The sequence below is a fragment of the Colobus angolensis genome, unplaced genomic scaffold, assembly GCF_000951035.1.
Source record: "Colobus angolensis palliatus isolate OR3802 unplaced genomic scaffold, Cang.pa_1.0 Scaffold659, whole genome shotgun sequence".
Lineage (NCBI taxonomy): Eukaryota > Metazoa > Chordata > Mammalia > Primates > Cercopithecidae > Colobus > Colobus angolensis.
This window is the reverse complement of record NW_012120254.1, coordinates 322044-329474: the sequence shown is the minus strand read 5'-3', so window position 1 is coordinate 329474 and position 7431 is coordinate 322044. Positions and strand designations below refer to the sequence as shown.

The 7431-nt window shown below is 36.3% G+C and overlaps 1 pseudogene; it reads left to right on the top strand.

Annotated features, from left to right (window-relative positions):
• The first annotated feature begins 2136 nt into the window (after positions 1-2136).
• On the top strand, positions 2137-2886 carry LOC105500292 (annotated as a pseudogene).
• Positions 2887-7431: the final 4545 nt, after the last annotated feature.

The following is a 7431-nucleotide window of genomic DNA, read 5'->3' as shown; positions in this document are numbered from 1 at the left end:
ATATGTAACAAACCTGCACGTTATGCACATGTACCCTAGAACTTAAAGTATAATAAAAAATAAATAAATAAATAAAATAAACATCTCTCCACAAAAAGGAGACCAGGAACAGATGGCTTCACTGTGAATTTTACCAAATATTTAAATAAGAATAAATGAGAGTTCTACTCAAGCTCTTCCAAAAAAGTAGTAAAAGAACACTTCCTAATTCATTTTATGAGGTCAGCATTATTCTGATACAAAAACCAGATAAAGTCTTCAACAAGAAAATTACACACCAATATCCCCTATGAATACAAGTGCAAAAATACTTAATACATACAAACTGAATCCAACAGCATATTGAAAGGATTATAAACCGTGAACAAGTAAATTTATTTAAAGAATGTAAGGGTGTTTTAACATATTGCTATTAATCAATGTGATACACCACGTTAATAGAATGAAGAAGGGAAAAATTACAACCATCCAAATTGATGTTTAAAAGACATGTGACAAGATCCAACACCTTTTCATGACAAAAACAGAAAAAAATATCGTAAGTGTAAAAGGTAGCTTCTTCAACATGTTAAAAGGCATTTATTTAAAAAACTATAGCTATTGCCTTGCTCAGTTTCAAGACACTAAAAACTTTCCCCCAGATCAGGAACAAGACAAGCTTTTATCACTGATATTCAACATTCTACTGAAAGTTCTAACTGGGGCAATTAGGCAAAAAATGAAATAAAAGGCATTCAAAGTAGAAAGGAAGAAGTAAAACTATCTCTATTTGCAGGTGCCATAATCCTGTATGTAGACAATCACATATAATCCACAAAAAAATCTACTAGAGCTAATAAATGAATTCAGCAAAATTATATGCTAGTCTAAAATTCAGTTGTTTCTGTATACCAGCAATGAACAACACCAAAAGTAAAGAAATCTATGACATTTGCAGTGACATACAAAGAATACCTGGGAATAAATTTACCCAAGGATGTGAAAGACTTGCACACTGAAAAGTATAGAACATTGCTGAAAGACATTAAAGAAAGCCTTTAAAAATTGAAAAAAATATGTTTTCATGTATTGAAAGATATTATTCACAAAATCGCAATGCTATCTAAAGTGATGTACAGATTTAGTTTAATCCTTATCAAATTTCAGTGGCCTTTTGTGTAGAAATGGAGTAGTAGAACCATAAAATGTATATAAAATTTCAAAGGATTCTAAATCACCAATATAATCTTGAAAAGGAAGAACAAAGTTGGAGGAATCAAAATTCTCAATTTCAGAAGTTACTACAAAGCTACAGTAATCAATAGTGTTGGTACTGGCATAAAGACAGACACACAGACCAGTGGAATAGAATAGACAGTCCAGAAATAATCCCCTGCATACATAGTCAAACAATTTTTTTGAAATTTTGTTTTTAATTGACACATAATAATCGTACATATTTATGGAGCATGAAGTGATTTTTCAATAAATGTATAAAATGTGTAATGACCAAATTGGGGTAATTAGAATGTATATCACCTCAAACATTTATAATTTCTTTGTTTTGGGAACATTCAAAATCTTTGTTTCTAACTATTTAAAAATATACAATAAATTATTGTTGGAAAGTGTGTTAGTTTGTTCTCACACTGCTATGAAGAAATACCCAAGACTGGGTAATTTATAAAGAAAAGAGGTTTAATTGACTCATAGTTCTGCATGGCTGGGGAGGCCTCAGGAAACTTACAACCATGGTGGAAATACATCTTTCTTCGCAGGGTGGCAGGAGAGAGAAGTGCTGAGCAAAGGGTGAAAAGCCCCTTATAAAACCATCAGATCTTGTGAAAACTCATTCACTATCACAAGAACAAGAACAGGATGGGGTTAACCGCCCCCATGATTCAATTACCTCCCACTGAGTCTCTCTCACCACACATGAGGATTATGGGAACTACAATTCGAGATGAGATTTCAATGGAGACATAGCCTAAACATATCAGAGAGCTTCCTGGTAGCTGATCATTTGGAGGTTCCTGGAGCATGGCATGCCTACCTCACTCTACATATCTCTTCATCTTTATCCTTTGCATTATCCTTTATAATAAGCCCATAAAAGCATTGAAGATATATGATTATGAGACAAGTGTCTACAAAACTATGGATGGTACAGGAACTTCACCTGATATTGAATAGTACCCAGACACTGAGGTGCAAAAAAAACAAGTACTAACTCTGCAAGAATGGCAAGACAAGTGGGTGAACTGAAATACTAGTTTTCATCAAAAACAAGGACATCAACTATTAAAGCAGCATTTGGATACTTTTCTTAAAGGCAAGAGTGGAGTGAGCGTATTTTTTCCTCTGTGTGGAAAAGCAGTTGAGATGAAATATTTTGCAGACTGGGGACACAGTGTACTTGGTGTGGAAATCATTGAACTTGGGATATGAGTTTTTTTTATGAAATTTTTTTTACAGAGCAGAATCTTTCTTACTCAGAAGAGCCAATCACCAAAATTCCTGGAGCCAAAGTGTTTAAGAGTTCTTTGGGGCAACACTTCATTGTACTGTTGCTGTATTTTTTATCCTCCTAGAGCAAATATTGGCAAATTTGACAGGATTTAGGATAGAAGAGCATTAGTTGCTATTAATCCAGGTGATCACAAATGCTATGCAGTTATAAAGTCGTCCAACCTGGGTAAAGGGTTTCAGTACCTCATGTGTGTTCTTTCTTATGATCCAACTAAACATGCAGGCCCACCATTTTGTGTTCTACTTGCTGAAATTGAAAGGCTGTTCAGTACGGTATGTGATATTCATTGTCTTGAGAGGGTTGATGCTTTTGAGGAATGACATAAAAGTTTGGGAATTGACTACATTTTTAAAAGGTTATATATAAGAGATAAGTAAATGAGATGTAAATAAAATAAAGTAACATCAAAATGTTTTTGAGTTTTTGAGTTTCTGAGCAATCGAAAATTATGCTGAGGCCTCAAAAATGTAATGCATGAATTTTTTATTGCTTATAAATAATATAGTAGATTCTTGCTCAAAAATGCGTGAATTTTTGGAAGAACTTACATAGTAAAATGGTAAAGTAGGTCCTTTGAAGAGGAGAGTATGATGGTGAAAGATTATACCTGTGTGTCATATAGACCGAAAGATCTTTTAAAAATCTATCAGCTTGTATTATTTGTATAATTAAAAAATAAAAGAAAAATGCAATGCATATTACATAAATATAACAGACCTAGAAAAATCGACATTATTTTTTTTGAGATGGGGTCTCACTCTGTTACCCAGGCTGAAGTGCAGTGGCACAAACATTGCTCACTGCAGTCTCAACCTCCGGTGTTCAAGCCACCCTGTCACCTCAGCCTCCCAAGTAGCTTGGACCACAGGCACATGCCACCATACCCAGCTAATTTTTTCTTTAATTTTTTGTAGAGACGAGGTCTTGTCATGTTGCCCAGGCTGGTCTAAAACCCTGGGTTCAAGCAATCCTCCCACTTCAGCCTCCCAAAATGCTGGGATTACAGGCTGAGCCACCACACCTGGCAGAAAAACTGACAATCTTTTTGAAATTTAGAATGATTAAAGGATGTAACACTTCAATGGAGTTCAAGATGGTCCCAAAAATTATATAAAAGATTAGCTTTTACTATAAGCCCTTGTGTTTTTACTCAAATTCTAGCATCCCTTTTCATACACACATAATTTTAGGTGTAATAGAATCAATAAACAAATAAATTTTAATTAAATAATCTAGTCTATGTGAAGCAAAATATTCCCCAGTTGTACTAATTTTTTAAGTTAAAAAATTATTCTTAACTACAGTCACTCTATAGTGCTATAGAATACTAGAATGTATTCCTCCTATCTAGCTGAAATTTTGTATCCATCGATCAACCTCTCCCTATCCTTTCCTCCTCCCTACCCTTCCTAACCTCTAACAACAGCAATTCTACTCTTCTAATACTTTTATGAGCTCAACGTTTTAGGTCCCACATGAGTAAAAACATTCAATATTTATCTTTCTGTCCTTGATATTTTGTTTTATTTTTCTTTTATTTATTTATTTATTTTTTTCCTGAGACAGGTTCTTGCTTTGTTGCCTAGGCTGTAGTGCAGTGGCATGATCATGGCTCACTGCAGCCTTGACCTCCCAGGCTCAAGCAATCCTTTCACCTCAGCCCTCTAAGTAGCTGGGACTACAGACATACACCACTACACCCAGCTAATTTCTTAATTTTTTGTAGAGACGGAGTCTCATTATGTTGCCCAGGCTAATCTTGAACTCCTGGGCTCAAGCAATCCACCCACCTTGGCCTTCCAAAGTGCTGGGATTACAGGTGTGAGCCACTGTACCCAGCTATGCCTTATATTTCACTTAACATAATGTCCTCTAGGCTTAACCATATTGCAATGAATGATAGGATTTACTTTTTTACGACTGAATAGTATTCCATTGTGTATATATACCATGTTCTCGTAATCCATTCACGTGTTGGCAGACACTTAGATTGATTCCATATCTTGACTATTGTGAATAGTACTGCAATAAACATGGGGATTCAGACATCTCTTTCCTTTCCTCTGGATAAATGTCCAGTAGTAGAATTGCTGGATCATATGGTAGTTATATTTTTAACTTTTTGAGGAATTGCCATACTGTTTTCTACAATAGTTACAGTAATTTGCATTCCCATCAACAGTATAAGGGTTCCTTTTTCCTCACATCCTCACCAGTATTTGTTATTTTTTCCTTTTGATATTAGCCATTTTAACTGGGGTGGGATAATATCTCACTATGGTTTTGATTTGCATTTCCCTGATGATTAGTGATGTTGAGAATTTTTTCTTGCACTTATTGGCCATTTGCATGTCTTTTTTTAAAGAAATTTCTGTTCATATCATTTGCCCATTTTTATTAGATTATCTGTTTTTTCCTGTTGAGGTTTTTGAGTTCCTTGTATAGTCTGGATATTAATCTCTTGTCAGATGAATAGTTTGCAAATACATTTGCCCACTCTTCACTCTGTTCATTGTTTTCTTTACTGTAAAGAAGCTTTTTAGTGTGATATAACCAAGTTGTCTATTTTTGCTTTTTTGCCTGTGCTTTTGAAGTCTTACCTATAAAATCTTTCCCAGCAAATATATCCTTCAGAAATTAAACATTTCACAAACAAGCAAAAAATAAGGGACTTCATTGCCACTAAACCAGACTTACAGGAAATGCTCAAAGGAGTTTTACATCTGGAAGTGAAAAGATGATGATGAAAACATGTGAAACTATAAAACTCACTGGTGGAGCCAACACACAAAGGAGAAAAAGAAAAAAATCAAACCTTATCACTACAGAAAACCACCCGACTGCAAAAATAAACAGTAAGAGAAGAAGTAAGGAACAAAGTACATACAAAGCAACTAGAAAATCAATAAAATGAAAGGAGTAAGTCCTCACCTAATCAATAACAACTTTGAATGTAAATAGATTACATTTCCTGTTTAAAAGATATAGATTTGCTGAACGGTTTTTTTAAAGACCCAACTATATACTGCCTACAAGAAACTCACGTCATCTGTGAAAACACACGTGTATACTGAAAGTGAAGGGATGGAAAAAGATATTCCATGCAAATGGAAACCAAAAGTGAGCAGGAGTAACGATGCTTATGTCAGACAAAACAGACTTCAAATCAAAAGCTATAAAAAGAGATGAAGAAGGACATTATACAATAACAAAAATTCAACAAAAGAATGTAACAATTGTAAATATATGTGTGCACCCAACACCTGAGCACCCAGATATATAAATCAAATGTTATTAAAGCTAAAGGTATAACTAGACTCCAAAAAATAATAGTTGAGGACTTCAGCACCCCACTGTGCAGCACTGTAGGTGGTTGTGGTGAGATATTGACAGGGCTCCAGGGATGTGGAGATGCAGAGGCTATTGAACCTCAAGGGCAATACATACTCCGGTGACTCTGCTCTCAAAATGGCACCATGATGCAGCAGCCTGCGCCCCAGTGAGTCCTGGGGTCACGCAAAAACATAGTGTGAATTCCCTCTCTAAAAGAATGCAGTCACATGAACTCTAGGCAGCTTCCTATACTGGACTCAGGACCTGTGAGGGCTGTCACGCTCTCCTGTAGCTAGGATTGCGGCATCCAAGGTGAGAATGCGCATTGCTAGGGATTTTCTGCTTACCTTTTTCCCACAATGGGGAGGGCTTCTTGACTCCAAAGCCTATTTAGGCCAGGGGCTTCATTTCCCTCTCTATGTTGCTATCTCGAGTTTCTGTGCCTCAGAAGGTCTTCATCACCTCCTTGTTGAATTCTGGTGTATACTGGAATTTGTATACTTGCTAAAATTTATTTGTGACCCCCAAATCAATACTGACAGCACGTTTGTGGTCATTTGTAGACATGCACAGACTAGCGAAAACATTGAATCACCTGACACACATGTTTCCAGCTGAGACTGACCAAGGTAATATTTCACTGTCTTTTTTCAGCTCTCATATGTAAACACATACCCATTTCAAGTTCTGTTTGATCTTCTCTGTGGGCTGAAAAATGGAGAGGCAGAGGTGGAGAGAAGCCTCTCTCTCTCTCTCTTCCCCCACTCCACTCCGCTGTTTCTTCCAACAATACCAAGTAAGTTCCTTCTGAGACCGTCACCTGGCTGACTACAGGAACTCTCCCTTAATATATATTAAATTCCCTGGGCAGTGCTTACGTGTTCCAGAAATCCATGGGGGTTGTTACTTGTCACCTCCGGCTTAGTTGGCAGTTCCAGCCTTCTCTAGTGGGGAACTGTCAGGGTCTCCATCCAATTCTGCAGGCTACTGCTCTTTCCTTTCCCAGACCTGTTCCTTCATTCCCAAAACACTGCTAACTGCAGATTATAAGGTTTAACAAACATGCTACCCATTTTCGGAAAATAGAGGATATTACAATGCACAAAAGGGTGACACTATGGTTTTGCATATCATGAAATGTCCACTACTTATGCCCTGACCTACAACAATATTGCAGGAATCTAATTACTTCATCAGACTGTGATCCCACTTGATTCTGCCTCACATTCCCTAAGATTAGAAAACTAACTCCCATTCTCTCTGGCCCAGCCAAAAAAGAGGTAACATGTTGATCTCTGCCAAGATATACCTTATATTATCAATACAGCTTTTTATATTATTCAGCTTAGTATTTGCTACCTTAATTTGAAGCATCTGCATATAAATTATGCCCCAGTGCGTGGATTTTCTCAGAATAATACATAGATATGTCTATTTTGATGGCTGCATAATGAAAATGGCTTGTAAAAGTGGATTCCCTCAGAATAGAGTGTCTCTTTCAAGCTCAAATTTCAGCTGATACAAGAGTAAGAAATGGATTCCACCTGAAGCATCCGGGAAAAAAGTTGCTGGCACTCTAACAAAGTAGG